Source organism: Myzus persicae, unplaced genomic scaffold, assembly GCF_001856785.1.
Source record: "Myzus persicae strain clone G006 unplaced genomic scaffold, MPER_G0061.0, whole genome shotgun sequence".
NCBI lineage: Eukaryota > Metazoa > Arthropoda > Insecta > Hemiptera > Aphididae > Myzus > Myzus persicae.
Window position 1 is genome coordinate 110,148 of NW_019101580.1, and position 24,202 is coordinate 134,349.

The window sequence follows — 24,202 nt, forward strand, 5'->3', positions numbered from 1 at the left end:
AACCAGTTCGTTGGAATAATATTTTTGAATTACAACAAAATAATTAAAGCTGGTATTTTTTATTTAAATATCTAATTGTTTCAATATTTGAACTTCAATGATTTAATAACAACGTATGAACAACATTGGTTTAATTTTTTCTAACTTTTTTACCATAAGCAAACATTTTTGGCGACATTTATAGAAAAAAATTTCCAGAAAAATTTTAATGTCTATTTACCTAGCTCGGGCTAGTTTAAAACGAGTCAAAATCATTTATCTACTACACTATGTATATTAAATGTTATTTTAAACCTCTGGTAAAAAATTTAAAATTCAAATATTCAAGGTTGTTGGTTTTCGAATAACAACAAAATAAGAAAATCGATTTTATTGAAAACTGATTTTTATCATTACAATAATAATTGAACGAAACGGTTTAGTAGATAAAAATGGCCATCCGAAAATCCGACAAACGCCGTGAATAACAACCATTATTCTCGGTCCAGGTGCTCGGTGGTAGAACACCCAACACTGCAGAGACATAATAATATATCATGCACAATATCTGTCGGATAAGTCTGTAGCCATCCTATTAAATGTTTTCAATGCGCGCAAAACGTAATGCGCGCGGTCTATTATTACAACCCCTACACCTGTACTATATTGTGTTATACCTACGAATTGAAATACTATATAAGCATATATATATATATATATTGTATAATATTATACATACCTAGCCATTATATAGTACGCGCAGCGGTCGGCACAATAACATTATTATTGTTATTATTATCGTTATTATTAATATATTAATACCGTCATTATAAATAGACGGTACGGAAATATGCTGAAGACACGCGGCACCGGTGTAATCGAATAAATTACGCCATTCGGCGACGACGAGCACCGTGGAAAACACAGGGCTAGCGAGCGCGTGAGTGCGAAGGGTTGCATTCGGCGACCGCGACCGCGATGTCGTGAATATTTCAACGCGGTCGTCCGCCCGCTTTTTATGGCGCGATTCGCGCACACGACCGGAGCTCGGCCCCAACACCCTCCCCTACTCGCCGTCGACGATCCTCTGCACGACCCACTGCTGCCAATAACTCACCCTTGTATATACGCACCCCAGGGCCGGCCGAGACGGGCGCACGGCGAAAACGTGTAAATTATTCACTCGCACAATCCCCGAGTAAGCTTTGCGCAAATCGTTTTGCCCGTGCAACGGCAATGGTAATAAAAATAACATTATTATCGGGCCGAAAATCGCGGGCCCGTGCCGGTTCCGCCGCCGCCGCCGCCACCACCTGTCCGTCACCGGCGACGGGCGACCACCGCGGTCGAGAATCACGCGAATTATTCGACGTCGATTTAAATATATTTAGGTGGCCTCAGCACGCGTTCATTATCTCGACGATATCGTTATTATTGTTGTTGTTGTTGTTGTTGTTGTTGTTGTCGTTCGTCCGATTAATTTCACCGACCCCCGCGACCGAAGCTGGTGTATGGACAATAATACATTATCATTGTTTTATGTTGTACCTATATATGTCTATATTATGTAAAGTACCTGCCACGCATATGATAATTATGAGTGTGACCGTGGACGGACCATCATGTGAAATTGGTTAAGTACGAAAATCGTGCCCTCCGTTCATAATAACATATACTGATCATAATACGCGCATATTATTAATACGTTCAGAGCTTTTTTTTTCGTTTCACTCTTCGCGAGTTCTGGAACAGAAACAATGCTTCAAACGTTCGGTGTGCAGGTTTCTGGTGGGTAGTAATTAATCGGATGTAGTTTTTGGTCGGTAGATATTGGAGAGGAGTCGAAAATACAAAACTGCGGAAATGAAAATATTCACGAAACATGAGTTTTTGGCAGGATCAATTGTTTTTTTCGTTGTAATTGTAAAATAGAGACTTTATGCTTTTCGCAATGTGAATATCAGGTAAATGTCGGCAACGGTAAGGCTGTAAATACTAGCAATCCGTAGTGATCCGTGACGCAGAAATTATGACCAAAATATGGTTGAAACTTTCATATGAATGATAAAACAGATTACTTAGAATCTATTCATACCATTTTAAAGGCTGGAGGATTAAATTACAACTTATTGTAAACTATGAAAATATCTCGCCAATAACATAGGTACAGCTAAATACATTATTTATCATCAAAAATCCTATAATCCTATAACATAATCCTATCATCCCGACTTGATATTAGTAAATACATAATAAATATATTTAGTAATTCACTTATTGTTGGATTAAGTATATCATAAGAGTTTCAGAAATATCAAATGAAACTTGTGGTGTCAAGGAACTTATAGCTAAATGTTTTGTGAAATTTTTAGATTTGTAAAAATATAATGGTTAAAAGTGCAGTGACGTAATAATAGTAAATTAATGACAATATAATAATATAATAACTCAAATATAAAAACGATTATAACCTTGGTATTTTTTTTTTTTTTTTGAAATCAAAAAATAATAAACGGAGGAGCTTGAAATACTTATACATAAATATTAACTTCCGCATTTATTAGACACAGCTATTACCAATTTACATATTATTATATATTTTAGCTCCTTTTGAGCCATTTAACTGAAATTTTCGCTTAATTTCACCTTAATCATTTTTTCTTTCGATTTATGTTAATGTATTTTTCTAAATATTGAAATGTCACACAAGATCCAAAGTTCAAATTGAATTCATTATTACTGCAACTAAATAATGCCTAAAATAAAGACAACATTTACGAAGTTTGTCAAAATCCAGAACATTTATTTATTATAAAATTCATCACATTTTCTGTTTTATACCCCAACACATGTAATACAACGCTTCTGTAAAATTTGTTTAACAGCAATTTAAAAATATAAAAATACAATGGCACTATTTTGTATGTTTTTAATACGAATAACTGACAATCATTGAATGTTTTTTAAATTACAATGACAATATTACAATATTTTAATTAAACCGAATTATGTACTTGTAGTGTGTAATGTATGATTTTTCAACTCAACCTGGTGTTTTTAAAAGTTAACTACAATAAAAATTGAAATTCACTTCCGGTGAGCTAGTGAAGAACTTTCTGTTAACCGAGCAAATTATCGGAAAAATCGTTTCAATAAACTAATTTTATTCAATGAAATCACTCATGGACAATGTAAGTACTTAGCGTTTCAGTGGTAAATTGGAATATAAATCTTAATTTAATGAAATTTTCCTCGAACTCCTTTGAAAATTATTACCAGAGTGTCTTAGCAGGAAGATCGGTAAACTCGAAAATTGGCTTTCTTGTTTTTTTAATAGCCCTATAGTTTATATTTTATTGTAACTACTCTGTAGAGTTAAAATTAAAATCTAATTTCTGTTATTATATTTTTTTTTATACTTAAATGAATAAAATTGCGTCGAGTTCGAGTCGAAAGCAGAAATAAAAGTTACAAATAAAGTCACGACAATAATACGGAAAACTTTTTTTATTTATTTATTTGTGGTCTTCGATTAGTGGTATAGTTGTTTGTTAAATCAGTCGGCTACGGTTTAAAGAGTGCAAATGTCGGCTGTGCGTTTCATTATCTCCAATGACTGGACTTACAGGTGCCTTTCCCTACCACTTTTTGTTCATACTTATTCCTATCACGGTCGGGGAAAAACAACGCATTACTCACAACGCATAATAACTATGTTCTTGCCGAACAATGGTTGGTATTTTTTAATTACTAAGTCCCATTGTAATGTGGAATCAAAAAAAACAAAACAAAACAAAAACTAGTAGGTATGATTCTTACGTATTACCCAAAAATAACACAACGAAAAAAAAACAAAAAGAAAACCTGGATGCCATGAAAAAGAGGTCCGCGTGTATGAATATGAGGATATGCATAATATAAGAGTAGAACAAAAACTAATGGACCAATATACCACAAACATGTTTGATACATAATACTATAATAGCATTATAGTACTATATAGCACTATATAGCAACCCTAATGCAATGTACACACCTATAGATACGACACCGTGTGGAAGGATTCATTTTATTTTATGAATGAACAAACAGGACGTGATCTTAACGTTTAAAAGTAATGGTTTGAAAATTTGACTGTTAGAATTTAATTTTATATTGGATACGATTTGTTGGTTATATGACAATGTAAGAATATATTTTAATTATGAATATAAATATCTATATACCTATCTAGATTGTTAGTATTAATTAAATATCGTTCAAAAGTATTGAATCTTATAAGTTATAACTACTCGTACAGTGTATGATGCATTTGCCTACTTGTAAAAACTTTAGATTCTGAGCGGGACGATAAAAGTATAATTGGTTTCACATTGTGGGTTTTATTTTTTATATTTTTTTTTAAATATGTTTTATAATACAATTGGTAATATTATGAATTACGTTAATCCTACAAATAATTTCTCGTTTATATTGGAAGGAAATACAGCAAACGAGATTATACACATGGATAAACATGGTTATTATTATAAAAATACTATAATATATTGCTATCAAAATGCATCCCTCTAATGGCATAAAAATATAATGATCATGTAAAGGATTATTTTTTTTTATTATATCCTAAAAATAATTTTTTATACAATACGTCAATGTAATATATTTCACTACAAAATTATAATAGCCCTATAGAAACGATGTAATTAAATAATTTGGATTTATAGGGGTTTATAGAGGTTTCCCTTTCCAAATAATATACGACGAAAAGTTATTGACCATAACAACTGTAAGCGGTATTAATGTTTGCATATAAATAACTATGTCGGTGAAACCTAGAACCTGGTCAAACTGTCCAAGAAGTGTGTACTTTATAATAGTATAAACCATAATTGAATTAAAGAAACAAACATCTCTCCTGCAAAAGGTGGTTTTCTTTTATATTTTCTTATTGCAATAGAGCCAAATGTTTGAGTTTTTGGTTTATATAACTCATAAGTTTAATCTATATTGTTTTAATTATTTTACTTCACAGCGTACATCTGGTTTCAAAATAAAATTCACATGAGTTAACAAATGAAATAGATCTAACAATATTATAAACTGAGAACTTGTTTGTAAAGTCTTGGACATCCAATTACATAATACATATAATCCAACATTTATTTTACTTTTAAAAATGTATTTAAAAATCATATTAAAATAATATGGCTCATTTTATGCTAATTTATATATAAATTACATTTATTACTCACTATTGTCACTGCTCCCAAAATTGTAATACCCAAATTGACATACCCATTGTACGGTGGAAAAATATTCAGTTGCAATTTACATAGAATGTGTAGCGACGCTCAATCAACTAATTTATAGTCATATAATATTACTTTACGCTTGTAGTGCATAATTATTATAACACACTGCCGTTAAAATGTCCACACCCATGATATGTAAATGTAGTGTCTTTGAAAAGTTTATATTTACCGACCTATATGGAATAAGGTTTGTAAATTTGCATATGTTGAACTATTACATTTTAGCAAACTATTACTTATTTTCAACCTCAAAATTAATTCATATTTATGAGGAGATATTTTATGCAGCATCCATAAAAATATCATATCTCCGAGATGCGTAAAAACATTAATAGATCTCACTATTATTTGTCGGTACCCCAAACAAAAACGAGGCAGTTAAAAATAAAATGTTATGACACCGTCGTTTGCAGTAAAATGGCAGGTTCGAATTTTTACTGGTGACGGTCTCGTAAATGTCACTCGAACAATATTTTAATTAATATTTAATTAATTCAAATAATACGAAGTAAACGTTATCATAAGCATTCCGACGTGATTCGTTTAAATATTAGACGAGACATATTAAATCCAATGTTCCAAAACGAACGATCGTTTCGACAGTAAAACTCGGAGCGTCTGAATCGGTTAGGATACATACTTAACGAAACAAAAAAAAACGAACAAACAAACAAATAAAAACAAACTTGGTCGAGCGAACACACTCCATGAACACAGTCAAGGTCAGATTTCTACCAAGGTCGCGTCGATGGAGATGTGAGAGAGGTTTTCGGAGGGGTGGATTTTTATCAAGGACATTATATGTTGAGGGGAGGGGGGGGGTACTTCCCGTGCCGGGTTGTATGAGCGTTGTATATACAACAGTGTACAGTAGTCATAGCAACGACTGTGGCCAAAACACTTTTGCCCCGGGCCTTCCAAGGGAAAGAGAGAAAGAGGCTAAAACGATGGCGTTGAAGACTCAGTGTAATCAAACGGAGTTATATTTCAGTTCGTTCGTATATTGTAGAAGAAGAAGAGAGGGAAACGGTACTTGACGAAAGGTGTATGCTGAGTAAATAACCTGTGACTAGTGCTGCACACTGCAAACCGCCAAACGATCTGCAGTTTTTTTTTTTTTTTGTCATATTTATGTGAAATGTCATATGTCATTTGTGAAATAATTAACGAAAAATAAATATTGTAATTGTGCTATAATTTTTGGAAACAGATTTACTGGGTACTTCTCAAAAAACGATCTGATATGTAGCTATTTCACATACTACAAGTATTGGAATATTTCATGAAATCAACGCTTCACATTGATCAATTAATGAAAAATTTGACTTTAAAACGTTGCTATAATTATTGATGGTTTAACTTGCAACTAGTAATTACTATGATATCGGTTTATTTCCTATATTCACTGCTCTAAAAATGTTTATCGGTTTTGAGTTATTCCGGCACAATAATATATTATATAATATCTGAACATACTTGCACGTCAAAATATCTTACAAAAAAAGATCATATCCATCGGCAGAAAAAAAATTACCTCCAAATTTACACACATGGTTTTTTCTAAAAATAACTGAATTAAATGGCTCGATTTTTGGAATTTAAACGTACAAAATAGAAGCGAAAACGTCAAAGTGTAACTGAATTACATCGATTACAAGTTACAGTGGTATCAGTACATAACTATTTTAAACATAACTGATTAGACTGACGATAATTGATAATATTGTTTATTACGAGACAAATTTCGTAACTCAAAAAGAGGGATTGTCGAGCTATAGAAATATCAAAATATGTGTAAATATTTTGACTAGTTTATCATACATTTGTATTCGCTGATACGTTTACTTCATTTGTGTTTTATAATATAAAAGTTAAATATCGTTATAATTATACAAAAATAATGAAAAACATTTAAACATTTCATTGAAATAAAAAATTGACAAAATTGCATTTTAATAAAATACAAAAAAGTTGTATTTAAATTAATAATCAAACAAAACACACGTTAAACAAAAATTTGCAAAATGTAATAACTTCATTACTGTCATGTTATGTGACTTATTAATATTAATAAATCATATTATGGCTTTAGATTTAAGTTAAGACCATATATATATTGAAGGATCCTCCTCAAATAATATATTAACACCAAAATAATTTAATAATATTACCAATAGGATGCCGAGTAATTTTCAAATAAATAATCTATATTATAATATAGATGGAGGTTATAAAAATCAAGAAATTACTAACTTATACAAATTTAACACATTGACATACTTTATTAATAATTCATTAGCTTACAAAAAAATTTTAACTGTATTTTCAATTTAATAAATCGAACGAAACTCTTATTATACGTGTTCTAATACCTTTTACATTTGGTCTGAATTATCAGATTTCTTGTCGTCTTACAAGCAAGATTTATTTTTAATGTAAGTTAATTTTGTGATTCTATTTCACATTTCTTATCATTTATATTTTAATGAATGTCAACACTATAAATCAATTCGTTATCTGAAAGATAACATTAAGTGTTATATATTATGATACTAAAATCATAGTTATGCAAAATATAATTGCTGTTCTGTTAAAACTTTATTTAAGCTACCTACTATAATATACTATATCTATACTCAACTATTAAAGGTAAAGAAATAAACAATGTGTAAAGCTCAACCAAAAATAATAAATAATATTTGGAAATACTGCACGTTTTTGAATCTAAAACTAAGAAATAGAAATAATGTACTCTCTCTTAATAAAAAATGTGAATTTTCCAACTCATGGTAATATTGTAGGAAACTGTTTGATCTTTTACACTATTCAAAAACATGTATTTCAAAAGAAAAAAATACAAATTATTAGCATTATAAAGGCAATTGCACTTTCTAGCTGTTCAGATTCCAAAACTGGCTGTAAAAACTATTTTTTTAACTTCCAATACACGTTTTATGTGATGTACTCATTCTATATAAAAAATTGTCGATTAATTGAACTTTGATTTGATCAATTCAAAAACTGTTTGGGTATGATATATATTCGCATCAGTTCCAACAATATTTACTACTCATTAGGTACCTTATATGTATTTTTCGGTAGACGATCTTATATTCGTAAGATTATAATAAGACGTTTAAGTAATTGCATTGATTAAATAAAACTTGAACGTATCTTATTATAATAATAATAATAATTATTATTATTATTATTATTATTATTTATGTGGACTTCTGCAATTACCAAAATGTAAAACACTAAACCTTTATAACACATATAGATAGGTACATATAGGTATATGTACACAAAAACTATAACTGTATAAAATACAATACGCCCTCCATGTGGTTCCGGATGTAAACCACTCCTACATCATAAGTCTGTTTCCTGGAAAATTGCCAATAACATGGTTTGGTTACACGTTTTGGAGAATAAAATTATAATATCTTCGCACACACGTGCGGTTCTCATGAGGCTGCATTTGGTACGACAGTATAAAACAACGTTCCAATAACGCTTTATAATAATATAGAGTATTATAGTATAATTATATTAACAAACATATATTATGTTTATATATGTTTGTATGTATGTGTGTGTGTGCGTGCGCGTAATGTATTGTTTATAAATGAATTGCAAATTAATTCAAGGCGAACCTATAAATATACAGGTACCTAATCGAGAAATCCTTTGAATGAAAGTTTGAAATTTAGCAAACTTTAGTCGGTAGTTTAATGGAACTGGCGTGGGGGTAATATTATTTTAAACATGTATGTAAAAGCACTTCCGGGCCATTTAGTGAACGCACAATGATGTACATTGATAAATGGCTGTGGACTCGTACACTCGATAAAATGATAATGAAAAATAAAATAAAGTGTTCACTTAATAAACATTAAATGACCCTTAACGTTGGCAATGTATAATAGTAATAACAGTATGATTTATTTACAATGTCATTTAGTTTTACTTTATTACATCCAAACCACAATATTTACATCGATCTTTAAGAATAAATCCATCGGAATATTATGTACATTTTTACATTTTGACAAAGCTTAAGAGTATAATAATAATATAAATAATATAATGTTCGCTATATCTATGATCTTGAAATTTAGTTTTTAAAATATTTTCTATTCCAGAATAATATGTGTAGTTAAAATCAACTCGATGATAGTATCATTGAATAGTGAATACAATGATACATACAATTTTCGACCAATTTAATAGAATCAAAATATTAATCCAATGCAAAAAACAAATTTAAAACTCCTTCAAACGTTAAATATACTATCATCGTATATTATAAAAACGTTATAATATTAAAATTGTTTTTTATTTTCAGAAATGGAAGAATTTTCAAGATGATAAGCGATTCAATCGGTCAGTGTCGACCGAGTGTCAACCGAGTCACCGCGGACAACTGCGAATGAATTCTTCGTAGTATGGCTAGTACAAATGTGTTTTTAATAGTAGAGCTTACACTACGCACAAATTTACATTAACTCCTGAAATAATTGGTAAAAATCAATTACAAATTGATCTGTTGAATAATATTTTCATCATTAGTATTACCACCGATCACAACTTGACAGTGGACGATAGCAAAAGCAAATTAAAAAATGTTAATATTAAGATGGATATCCAGCGTATTATATATATCACAAACGAACAAATACATTTCTACGACTAATATTCAATAAGCAAATTGCGTATATTGTCATTATTCAATGACCAATATTTGTATGTCCATTCTATTGTTCTATATTTAAAAACATTTATAAGTTACATTAACCTCCTTCAACGTCAAATGTATAGTGTTAGGTTAGGCAATAAATACGTCATGTTTTTTTTCTAAACAATATCTGAAGTGTAAACTATTTACAAGTGTTTGTTTTTAGGGAGGTAACTTCAGTAAATAATAAAACAAAACTCATAAAGCCAAAAAATAAACTTTTTTTTAGAAATCATGAACATGTCAGTCATTCTATTTAAAAATATTTTTAGACTTTGCTGGAGTAAATTATTTTGTATAATAAAAAAAAAATGAACAGAAATATAGTTAAAACTAGAGAAAAACAGTTTGTTGGAAATTATAATACATATGAACAAGAAATTATATATTGATAGGTATTGGAAATAACCCAATTAAAAAAGATTGAAAACTTCTTCATCATTATTATGACATTTTAATTTTGATTGAATGGTTTTAAAAGCTTTCAAAACAATACAAACAATAATAATAATTTAATTTGATTCATATAGGGCACGAGTATTTGGGTGCACAAGTGTTCTGTGACACTTGAATTAAAACTGTTAACAATGCTTAAGAATTGTATTTAAATTTTTTTTGACATTCTACACATTAACATATTTCAACATTTAGTTGATAGGTTTTCAGTTTAAAAAAATAGGTTACAATTTCCATGCTATAGGTAAATTAACCAAAAAAAAACAATATTAGTAATAATAACAGTTTACAAAGATAATATTATTTTCTCAAACAATAATAACAGCGCTTTGTAATATACAGAATTGTGTAATTGTTTACATTGCATGGCTTTTAATATCAAATCTACATAATATTTACACATGTTACATACGCCTATTTTTTGTTTAAAACTAAAAATAATGATATCGTGTCAGAAAAAATATTGATTTATGTTTTTAATAACAGGTGTAGTACACAACTATGTTATTACACCCAATGTGTTCCGCTGAAATTACTACTAATACATTGACACCTCGACGGCTCGACTTATGTTTAGCTGTGATTTGATGTATTTATGCCTTATGGTCATATGCATGCGGTGGGGAAAAAAAATCTAGTACATTGATTGTTACTTTAAAATCGAATTTTACAAACGAAGTCATTCCACAGCCAGTTGTTCTATAGGACATAGGGTACAGTGGAATAATTATTTTCCAAAAACTAACTATATGCGTAATACGTCCATACTACAATAGAAATGCATAGAAAATTATTAAATGCTATTATTTTATGGAAATAGATTTATATAAAATACATTTACGAACTATAGGCAATTTAAAATGGTATTCTATTCGTATTACAGACACTTCTGATATTAAGTATGTCCCCAAGTTTGAACACATTAAAAAAAAACCTTTTTGCCGTTGTAAAAAGTTGTATGAAGGGGTTTCAGATAGCTGAAACTCTTACAAATATAAAAGTAATAATCGACATTTCAGTTTAAAACGCAGTACGTTATAATATAATTTCGTCAAATATACACAGTGTAAACTGAAAAAAAATGTATAATACGCCGATATCGTAAACACATTATGTAAGTTAAGGTTTTTTTATTCAATTCTGTTTACTGCTTTATAAATATATTGATCAAACCTAATAATATATATTAAAAACATTTACGAGTTACCTATACTAAATAGTCACTGAAAACACAGCTTTTATGAGAGACGTCAAAGATTTATAATTACCTACGTCTAAACGTCTTATTTCGTCTGTAATTCGAAAAAGAACAATGTCGAATTAAAGTCTGAAGAGGTTAAGCTGCCTGTGAGCTTCTGTGAGGAGATATATTTGGGATTGATATATAATTCGAAATTCTAACGTTGAGAGAATAATTTGACATAATCAATGGCGTAAATAATTATTTTACTTCACCAGTGAAATGTACAAAGTCAGCTTGCGAGCGAATGAAATTACTGTGTCGGATTCATTGCTCGTAGTGTATGTGCTTAATTAGGAATCGAACTTTTGGATCGTTAGTTGTACTTAAGAAGTAACGATGAGTTGCCTAAATGCAAATACGCACACACACTTACACACACTTACACATTTATCAGCTGGTATATCAAGGTAATGATTATGTCTCCGTGGACTGAGATGGTGGAATGCAACCTCACATAATGCATACGTCCCATATTGTACCATGAATAATACAGTGCGGTTTAGTATCCTTCCTCAGAAGCACTAAGAGGCATGTGGATTAGAACCTCTGACTGACATTTAGCCCCTCCAAACACTAAAAAAAAAAAAAAATAGTTGACTACCTATGAAATATTTTTTTTTGTTATTCTGAGGTAAATAAATTTATATTAATAATTAATGTTTAAAAAAAACGATTAAGATAATATTACAGTGATAGGTGAACAGAACTTCGTGTGGGTACCTAAATCACGTCTTTGATTGACTTAGGTGCTTGGCTCACGAGATAGTGGCACATGCATAAAAACACATCGTTCAATCGTTTGGCCATAGTTGATAGTTGTGCCTATGATCGTTAAGTCACAAATTACAAAATACAGATGAATAATACAGTGACGCACCTATCTGAAGCACAACCTATATGCTGGAGGGTGATGGCGATTCAAATGTTTTGGTTTAGCTCTCAGTACAGATGAGGGCTCTCCTCGCTTTTATCAACTTTTTAATATTAATATTCATTTTTTATATTAGTCGAATTGAACCGTTTTGGAGCTATATGTACGAATGTAAACACATACGAAATCCAAGGACAAACTTCCGAGAGGGGGACGATCTACCCATTGCATCCTTCTCAAATACGCTACTATAGTATAATACAGCCATTGTGGTACTAATGTTGTACACTTAAGCGATACCACACGTAAATATATACATATACAGTATATGTTTGTTTATACTATATACATATATATATATATTATCGATGCAACTCATCTTCGACTGTTCAAAAACAAATAAGTTCGACGAGCGTATTGACTTATAGTGGCAGGGCACAAGTCGTTAGGCATTAATTTTTATACCAGCCAGCATGGTTGTTTTTATTGAATTTTTTTCGGTCGATTGCCACGTGATATATGACAGACTTATGCAGTGACATTGTTATCAAAAATAATTAATATTATTACACCACATATTATTATTCAAATCAATTTGTCACATCTTTACTAATTATTCGTTTGATTAAAATGCTTTTATCAAATTTTTTTTATTCCAAACACTGTACCTACCCTACCTATTATAATATTACACTGAAAATCGAAAGCATTTTTTAAAACGCTTTTTGCTGGTCAGGTTAACATATAAATCAATTTAAGTGTTGTGAACTTCTGAAAGCCTACAGTATATACTATCATTTGTACATTTAACACGGGCGAAAAATCCATTCTCAGTATTGGGTAGGTATTTTTCTATTTCTATTGAAATTTATAAGTATTGTGTACTGTGTCGAGTTGTAATTGTATTACAAACATTCTTGTCAAACATAATACTGTATTGTGTAAACGAGCAGGTCACTATAAAAAATAAATAAATAGAGTCTATTCAAATTATTTTCTTTTGATAATACGTTTCTGAAACTTTTATTTTTGTCAAACACCTTATCAGTCTCGTATCGGTATCAATCGCAGATATTTTCTTAGCACAATAAACACAATCTATACAGAAATATAGAATTTGACCAGTTATATCATCACAATTCACGACCCATATTATTATATAAAAACAATATTGTATTTTTTAGGGTGTAGAATAATCGACATCTACATTAGTTATATCACAATAAAATTAGATAATTACTTAGTATTCGTAGTTTCTAGCAACGATTATATCGTGTATTATTATTTATTATTCTTTAATATTCACAAAATGGGCAAGCGGTGGTGTGATTTATAAAAAGTTCAAAAAAATAATTTTAGTAATAATAACACTATTTTGTATTTACATACAGTTTAATTTAGTTAAAACACTAGGCCGTGTATTATATGTTAGTGTACATGTTACCTTTAATTTAAATAACAATATCATATGCCATATAATTTTAAAAATCTCTAAATAGGTAGTCAATTTGTCTACATCTTAAAGAAGTGCGAAAACAACATTTAATTTCATATTCTTTCTGTGCACATGTCCCTCGGTATTTTAACTATCAATATATTTTAATTTAATCAATATAATTTTGTGGCGAAGATAATAATATTAAATAATTTTTTTTTTTACATATTATCATGAAAAATAAATTAATTTTTCAAAAAGTAATTTGACCTTTACACTATTATGTAATACACCTGACTACTTTCAACCTTGTAGAAATTTAGTGACTTTATTAAATATTACACAATGACAATTTTATAAAAATAATATTTTTTATACACATGACGCTGCCCATATAAACATCTAAAAGGGACACTCGAGTAAAAAATCTATAGTAGCCCATTATTAAATTATAAATAAATTATTTAATAATAAATTTATAAATAAATTATTATACGAAAATAGTATATAGGTGCGCCATACAGATATTTTAAACTTTATTTAATATATTTTTAATTGCAACAAAATAAGTTAATTATTATTTAATACATTTTTTAATTGATTTATAAAGTAATAATAATAAATGGATTATTATTGGAAACTAAATTTTTTTCCCGTTTGTTAAAACTTTTTTGAGTGGACTTTATTCGTGGCCTTTTTTTTGTTTATCATTTATGATAAAAGTATAGCTTAATGGCTTTTCTTTTGAAGACTGAATAACTTGCAGGTCATTATGGGAAAAAAAATAATGGCAATAAATAACACTTTAACGCATAACAATATAATATTGTTCTGTTTCATTATGAGCCAGTATAATTGAAAATGTCAAAATATATTTCGAATTGCGTGCCGTAAATAATAATAATTAGGCAATGTATATATATATATATAACAAAAATTACAGTTTAGGTACTATCAGTTATTACATACTATATTTTTTTTAAATGTACAAAATTTATCCTCTGATATTCAAACCATATTTTATGACTCTAGGGATATTCGTGAAATCATATTTTCCTCGAAGCCCCGAACACAATTGGAATAGGTACAACCGTAAGAATGAGCACATGGCAGGAAAATCGCAAGTTTATAAGCTTGTTCATACTTCATACACAATATAATACATGACAATATGCGACGACTTTTGTGACAAACTAATGACTATTTATTATACTATAGTACGGACTATAGAGTGACTATATGCGTACCAAAAGTAATAATAATTAAATGTAGGTAGTTGTAACTTGTAGTATGCTTGGCGGCCAACACAAGATGAAAACCAAATGAAAATGGTAGTATTCTTTGAAGAAATCTGGAAAAATCTCATTCCCTTCCTCCTTAATGGTAATTTATCGGCAAGTGCATGATGACATGATACCTAGTGTCTTACCATATTCTGCAGTTACCGAAAGCCGAAAGCCCATATCCGACATATTATTATATTTACTAGCTGATCCTGTACTGCTTGACAAATCAAAATAAATGTCCTCGGTGGGTCTACTCCTTTTTAAACTCCGTTAAATGTCAACTGTTCGGATTTTCAACACAATCATTTTGGTAGTTCTGACCAAGTACAATAGGTACAGTTCTAAACTTATATCCAATCATGATAAATATTTTATTTGCTGTAACCAATGGCAACAATATATAAATAAAAAATGAAAGTTCCTTCTCAGGTTAACTATAATAATGTGTTGTAAAAGTAAAAAGTAATAGTAATACAAGTGGACTACAGTACTATGCAGATCTCGGTGAATCTATTGACAAATTTTTTATCAAAATCAATCGAAAACTGTGGATTCATAAGGATCATTCGTTTTCGGAGTTTGATTTTATATACAAGATACATATATTCATATTAGTCAAGTTTATCCCTGGTAGATTTTCCAGTGATAAATTAAATAATTCTAAAGGATTGGGCTTAGTCAATTTAAGACATTGTCTTATGCTCCACTAAATATAAGCTATTAATATTAGCATATTTTTAGCACTGCAGTAATTTGGATAGTTTTAACCATATTATATATTATATAAAATACAGGTCTAGAATTATGTCCAGTTATATTATAATAACTGTTCAATTTTCTATAGCCAATGACAACCCTAAATATGAACAAAAAAATATTCGTTCCACATGATCCAACAAATCTCCGAGTGAGCGCATCTTTAAAATGCTCACATTAAGAGCTTGGCTTCGATGTGCACATCCTCGAGTATAGGATTACTTTTACTTGTGTACCGAATTTCAGAACCATGAGGTGCGATAGTTTTGACTGCGGATCGTTCACACACTTACAAACATTGGCTTTTATTGCCTAATATAGGTAATAAATTTACATCGGGCATGACCCACTGATATAAAGGAATTCTGTCATCTGCCTACATGGATATCACCATACACTCCACAATACTCATTATACCACTTTGTTGAATTTGTTATTATACCTACTGTTTGGTTTGAGTTTTCAATATTGTAACACTATTATTCAACCTTTGCCTGCAATCATCCCGTCAATAAAATATAATAATAAATTATAATAAAAACAATTTGATATAGTTACTTACAAAAAAAGTCCCAAGATGAATAAATTTTGATTTGCAAATTTAAAAACCGATTTTCAATCACTTACAATTAATTTGAAAAATGTCGGTATATTTTTCGAATTAATCACGGACCAAGGTGCGGGGGAGGGGTGTCATCGGGTCAATTGTAGTCTACACGGGCATATCATGTACTTATATAATGATAAGTAGGTACTCAACTGTCCGGTCGGTGAAATCGTAAATTAGTGTAGAGAAATCTCAAGTTCAACGAGATATTAATAATTATAACGACACGTGTTGAGAAAGCAAAGCAAACACCGATAGGTAGTAATATTATAATATATTTGTTCATGTATCTCTATATTATACAAATTTTCGAGTGGCGATGTGGGTGAAAGTATGTCCAATCTGCGGGTACAACCGTATGAAGCAAGTACGAAGTACGTATTATCTTTATGCACTGGGCAGACAAAAATGTTAATAAAACGAAGTCGCTCGAGATGGGGAAACGTGTTTTTTGTAGACGTAACTGGATCCCTGTGCGCAGTTCGTTTTCCATCCTTCGGGTCACCAACCCCTCGCCAAAAAGCATACGCTAAACAAAAAAATACACAAACACACACTTCACGAATTCAGTATTGTGACGAAGAAGGTGCATTACGGGCCATAGCACAATGATTACATTATGCTGATAATAATAATGTATACTCGCAATAATGACTAAAATTATAATATCGTTGCAATACGATCTACGAAAATAATATTTTTTCAAAAAGTTATAAAAAATAAAAATAAAAACGTATAACATTGCATGAAAAAAAACATCACATTTTTAATATTTTGCAAGATAAAATATACATATAAAATGATGTAAAATAATAATATATGTACATCATTCCGTAAAAGAAGACATATTATTATACACTACTCGAAAAAAAAAACTATTACACGCCATTTTAAAATGAAAAATCTTTTTTTATGTCTGGCACCTACGTAAAGGAATACCAACTAGACAGCAGATAGTGATCAATCGCCGCGATAGTATTTTCGGCTCGTTACGCGGTGCATAAAATAATGTTACAACATCATTTATTTGAGATAAAAAAAAAACACAAACTCGTATAAAAAAGCCGTGACCATCAATTAAAATGTAAAATACGTTATACGTACCTATTACACATTACATTTTACTCGTAATTCGAGTCGAGAATGTACGAACGTCACTAACTATTTTAATTACGTGTATTTAATTGATTTCCTACCGACCATTAAATCTAAATTCTATAGTAATGTTTGAATTAGCTCATTTTTTTTTTTTTAAGTAAAGCATACACGAAACCGTTTCCGTAACATAATGAATCGTATAATCCATCCACGAGCTGTGTATCTATGACTATATTATGTATACAAAGGATTGTAATTGAATGTGCCTTTAAATCATTTTAACTGTACACATTTTTTTTATTATACCAAAGGATTAATTTTGCTTATTAGTTATTTATTTTTTAACATTTACCAGCTACACTTAACTGTTTTAACGTTGTATACGATTCACAATAAGCTTTGATGAAGTAAGAGTGATTTGCAAATAATATGTTTAAATAATTAAACAAATTTTTTATGTGCTATAGATAATACAATAATATTGGGTATCAATGATTTCCAAACAACACTTTGTTTCAATCTGTTTACCAATAGTATAATATTATAAAAATACTGCTTGTATTGGTGTTGTACAAATAATATTTTTTTAAATAATCATTTTTCCTTTGTTATCCTTCTATGTCGGACAGAAAAGTATTGTTTCGTTTTGACAAATACAATAAGATTTATGGATCATTAAATATTAAACCTTATAATCGTAATATTTTACTGTTACAAGTTACAACATAATATTCTAAAATGTATATAATATACATGCTGTAAGTACTAACCAAAAGGTAATTTTTCTTTATTATCAAATGATATAAATACAGAGTTTGCTTTAAAGAAATATTCAAACATAAATTTAAAATCAATTAGCTAAAAATAATAATTCTAATCAGCTAGGTATCTACATATCTATCCATCTATGAGTGACTATGGTCTATCTATTTTTATATTATATAGATACCTAAATATTTCCCACGGTGTCAAAATACATATAAAGCAATTTAATCAACGATTAGATAAAATTAGTTATATTAAGACACATAATAAGGGTAAAAAAAATAGATTTACATTTAAATATTTCTCATTGGAAAATTAAAATACTTATAATTAGTATGAAGGAGAATGACACAAGTAGAATCGATTGTTGCTGTCCTTCCATAAATTTGGCGCAATTCTATGTTAATTTCATAGATCTGATATTTGGGTGCCGATTATTTTTTTTTTTCATCGCAGAATATTACACTGTTGAACTAAAACGGTATTCACTTTCTATGGTATTTATTACAACCTTTCAACAGTAAATTAGGTTTAAGCAATTCAAAAATTGCTATTAATATAAAATCTGCAAAGTTTACATAGACATTATTCATTATATTTTTTTGGATTATTATCAATAGAATATAAATGAATATAAATTGATTTTTTGCCCTTTGCAATAACAATAAAAAAAAAAATACAACAATGAGAACATTGATAACAGTGTTCATACAATTCGTATCACTAATTCACAAAGACTAATAAATATAACATATTTATATTGTACTAGAACAATAAAATGGACAAAAAAAATAAATGTTAAAGCAAATTACTTTGAAATGTATAGTTACACATGTTTTATTGCTAATAACTTATTCACTGGACTAAGGACTAAATTAATTTATCTAAAAATTAAATTTTTATTGAAATTTGTTCAAACTGAAAGTTTCAAATACATTTTTAAATTATAAAAAATTTACTGACATGTGAAATATTTAGAAAATAATTTTCATAGGTAATTGCATGGCGTTCGAAATTAATGCACAATGAAAACGATATTGTAAAAATGTATTTACGTGAAAAGTATAATAAATATATAATACTTACGTGGTATAAGAGAAAAGTAGTTTTCGTGAAAATTGTGCGCACAGCGTTTTTCACATCGACACAGTAATTTAATAGTACATATATTAAAATGTATAGTGAAGTTCCCACAATGCTTAAATAAAAAGTTTTAAAGTTCACAATACACACATATTTACACACGTATAATACACATTGTATACATACGAGTGCACACTTAGCTGAAAGGTTCCCTGCAGGACTGTGTCCAATTTATTTTATCCAACAGAAGTTAACGCTGCAGATTACCCTGGGATACCTGTTAAATAAAATCGTATCCATTATTAGACATTTCATGAACGTATATATTTGAACTGCATGCATATAATACATTAGTAACATTAACCATAATTCAGAAGAACGAGCAATCATATAGTGCTGCAGCCACCAAAATATCTTAAAATTACTTGTTTTCACTTCAAATCGTTATGTAACAAAATATATAAATTTTTTTTTTTAAACGCTTTAATATTATTCGGTATTCTGTGTTGTAAAATATTTACACATGTTTTCAATATTAATAATTTCGTATAATATGAAAACAAAATTACAAATATATTAGGGCTTTATTTGCCTAACGCGGCAGGTGTGAAGTAAGCAGTAGTTATTAACTACACGGTTTTATGATAAAACTTAGCACGAGCAGTATTTTTGCACACCTATTTTAAACTGCAGCAGAGGTCGGCTAGCTCGACCTGTTTGATTGTTAGCCATAAATTCCGTGCTAGTAAATAATTTATGAATTAATATATCTCACATCAAGTATTTAACTACCTAATGACAATAATTACATTTCTCGAGTTGAACACGTCATAATTTCGTATTTTCCTATAATGTTTGAAGAGTAAGTTATAGCATGAGGGCTTTACTATAGTTATTAATGGAATTTACTGAACAGTTGGGGCAACATATTACTATAGCATGGTGGTATTATCCCCACAACGTAATCATAAAACATTTCAGCCGCATAAAAATATATTTTCAAGTACGCATCTAGCTTTGTGCCTTTTGTAGTATTCATTATTTTTATCAGTCTCTTCCCTACAGCCCCGCCTGTATTAAAAACCCCGATACGTGCTTGTGTCATCAAAAAATAATTGTTTGTTCGCGCCACTTTGAATCTACCGCCTAGATGATAGATATATTCATGACATTGCCGAAATAATTCATTTCAGTTCTAAACAAAAGCGTTTTTATTACATTCAGCTAATTGTTAATACTCTGATTAGAAAAGATTACACCAATTAATTATAATTTAATTAATTTTATGTCTTATTCAGCTATTAAATATCCAAATAAGTAAGGAATATTTCATGTTCTGAGAACGGTTATGTTTATGTATGATGTTAAGGATTTTGTTGAGTATTCACATGTAACACTATACTTAAGTAATATAATATAGGCACCAACTTACATACCAATATAACATAAAACATGAATCATTTTTCCATTTGTATTTCTATAATTTCTATAGAATACATAGATATTATCATTTACACACAAAATTTCAAGGCAGGACATTAACGAGTTAAAAAATTAAAGATAAGCTGAGAAGTTAAGTTACTTTTAAAGTTTTAACTAAATTATTGAGGTTACTTTGTTTTTAAAAGTAGTTCTTAGTGATGCAATTTGTATTCATGATATGCAGTTACTTTATCAACTAATTAATTTGATAGTCATGTTAAGTTAATTATTTTCCTAACCACGTACCAATAGATTCAAAATATTTTGATTTGTACAAATTATTGTCTTCAAAAATTATACACTAAAAAGATGTTGAATGCACTTTTTCTGAATTTCAATATGGATAAAATATAAATACTACTTTCTTTAAATTCATAGAAAAGTACAATCTTACACAAACCCATTAATTTAAAATCTCTCAAAAATAACACTACCAGATAACACATTAAGACTTTTAAAAAGCCGTTGATTGCGTGATCGTTTAAAAATTAACCTAAATAATTAATAGCTCCTGTTAGTATGGTAGGTTCTGTCATTAAATGGCATCCCCTCTTTCGGCTCTTTCTGATATTTATTTCTGTTAATTACTCTTATATTATTACTTTTATATTTTACTCTACTTTAAATTATTGTGTTTCCATACTTTTAAATTTGCTTATTGTTCATCCGTGTATTAGGTATAGAATGCACTTAACTGATTTTTAACTAAATTAAGTTAAAATAAAAGAAAAGTAACTTTTTAATTTAAAGTTTCCTTACATTTTCTATATCAACTTAACGAGTTAAAAAAATTAATGAACTTGTCCAACCTTGTAAAATGTACCTATTTGTTTTTTTAGTAAATTTACTCAACATATTTAATAATAATTAAAATAATACTCGTTAATACTTTATTTTGTACTATTGTATTGTACTATAACACGTCCCATACACTAAATTCAAAACCATCATAAAAAAAAGTAAAACATTTTCACTTACTAATTACAATTTTCGGTATTAAACACCAAAATTAAGTTTTAAAAGAATACCATTCAATTATCTAACAATTTTAATGTCTGGCGTAATGGACAGTCTCATACACCTATACTATTGTAGCCAATACCTGAATATTAAATGCATTTAAACTTCGCTAAAAAAATATTTGACAACGATAAGCACGCAGATCAGTTTATTTAATATAATAATATGCGATAACCAAATAAATTCAGCAGATACCTAATTAAATCGTTTTTAAATGTATAAACATCAGAAAATCACTGGCCCGTAAGTATGCGAACACGAATACAAAAAAATATATAAAAAACAAATAAATACATCGTATAATAAAATACTCAATACGTTTTTACCAGTTCTATTAGCAACGTTTTGTCATTTACCTAATAAAAATATATATATTAGTTATGAATGAGCAGAAAAGTGATAGTCTTAAATTAAAGATGTATGAATATATGATTCTAGAGCACTATGAATTAATAATTAGTTATTATTATTATCGTTTAACATCCCCTGCCAACCAACATTGCAGCCTATACACACTACGCACATAGACACGTCTGTGTACAAACAAAACGAAAAGCCATTAAACATCAATGCCCGGCGAACAAACACTGGGAGTGGGATTCATATTTAATTCAAGACTCAATTTTCTCGTTTTTTTCTCTCTAACCCCATACACTAAACTGTTAGGAATTTATTATCTTTATTGACACCGTCGACTCGACTGAGAACCCCGTTGGATGGCGTATCCAGATGGAAAAAAAAATAGGAGAAAAGAAAACCGCTATGTATAGCTCACACTGTAGATGACAAACCACTAAACATTCTCGTATACATTATTAATATACCTACGGTGTACATAGGTATACAAAAAGAATATTAAACATAAATAAATATAAAGTAACGCGCCATTAGCCTAAACAATTAAAACGGAACTAAAGAAAAAAAAAATGTATATTTATTTAAAAATTCGTTTAAAATGTATTTTATAGCAGTTGTAGTCACGTTTATCGTTTGTGTTATAACAATTTTGCTAACGATGTTACCCAATATTCGTATTTATTTTACGTACCGAAATCCTCGCAGAAAATAGGATACAATATATTAAAATGCAATAAATGCACATTGAGAATGATAAAATAAATATATTATAACAGCAAAGCCACGTAACTCTCAAACGAATTTTTTTCTCCGATTTCATTGCAGGAAAAATAAAATGTAACGTAAAAATAAAGTCTTAAATCTTTTTAACCAGAACTACTCGGTATTTAATTACTCATTTGTTCAGAGATGGAATTTGATTGCACTTAAAAACATTAACATGTGGTATAAGTATAACGAGACCATAAAATATCATGAATTAAGCTTTAAAAATAATACGAATTGTATAAGTGTGCATGACTGACCATTGAATGTTAACTGACGTTTGAGTGTCATTCAAATTACTTAAAATATATTATTTTGTGAATTAATATGGTAAAAACTTCTTAAAAAATAAATTTTGTAATGACTATTACAATGTCATAATATCACCCATTAAGGTAAAAATAATAATATAAAAATAATAATAAAGCAGAAGAAATGTCTACGTAAATGAGTCGATGTTTCGATGTTTCGATGTTTAAGTGTGTTAAAGCTGGAAATTCAATTATTTATTTGATACAGTACAAAAAAAAAAAAATTATCAATACGATTTTATACCACTATATTCATAAAACAATTTTTCAATCACACTAAACAATTTTAAGAGTTGAGCCAAATTGCAAGCATGTCAAAAATCACAATATTTAAAATTATTTTCAAACATACAAATTCTAGTAAAATCTTTCACTAAACTTGACTAATATCTAATGTTATAATATAGTTAATATTAATGTAAAGTACTAGTTTTATAAAGATAAATCAACAATTAAAATTAGTTTCAAAATGACCAGGTAAAATGTATATACCTACTTACTTATCTACAAATCACCATAAACACTAATTAATCTTAGAATGTACGTAAGCAACTTAGATACAAAAACAATACATTTATAATCTCAATAAGTCAAGATGGCAACAATTGGAGTTTTCAACCCAGATTTATTGACGTCAT

General features: G+C 29.0%; 1 long non-coding RNA gene across 1 annotated transcript in view; it reads left to right on the top strand.

The window, feature by feature from the left end:
- Positions 1-9,742, top strand: part of LOC111029774 — a 60,094-nt gene extending 50,352 nt beyond the window's left edge. The window contains exon 3 of the long non-coding RNA XR_002604043.1: positions 9,640-9,742. This is a non-coding gene — a long non-coding RNA (uncharacterized LOC111029774). The remainder of the gene's footprint in view (positions 1-9,639) is intronic.
- The last annotated feature ends 14,460 nt before the right edge of the window (positions 9,743-24,202 follow it).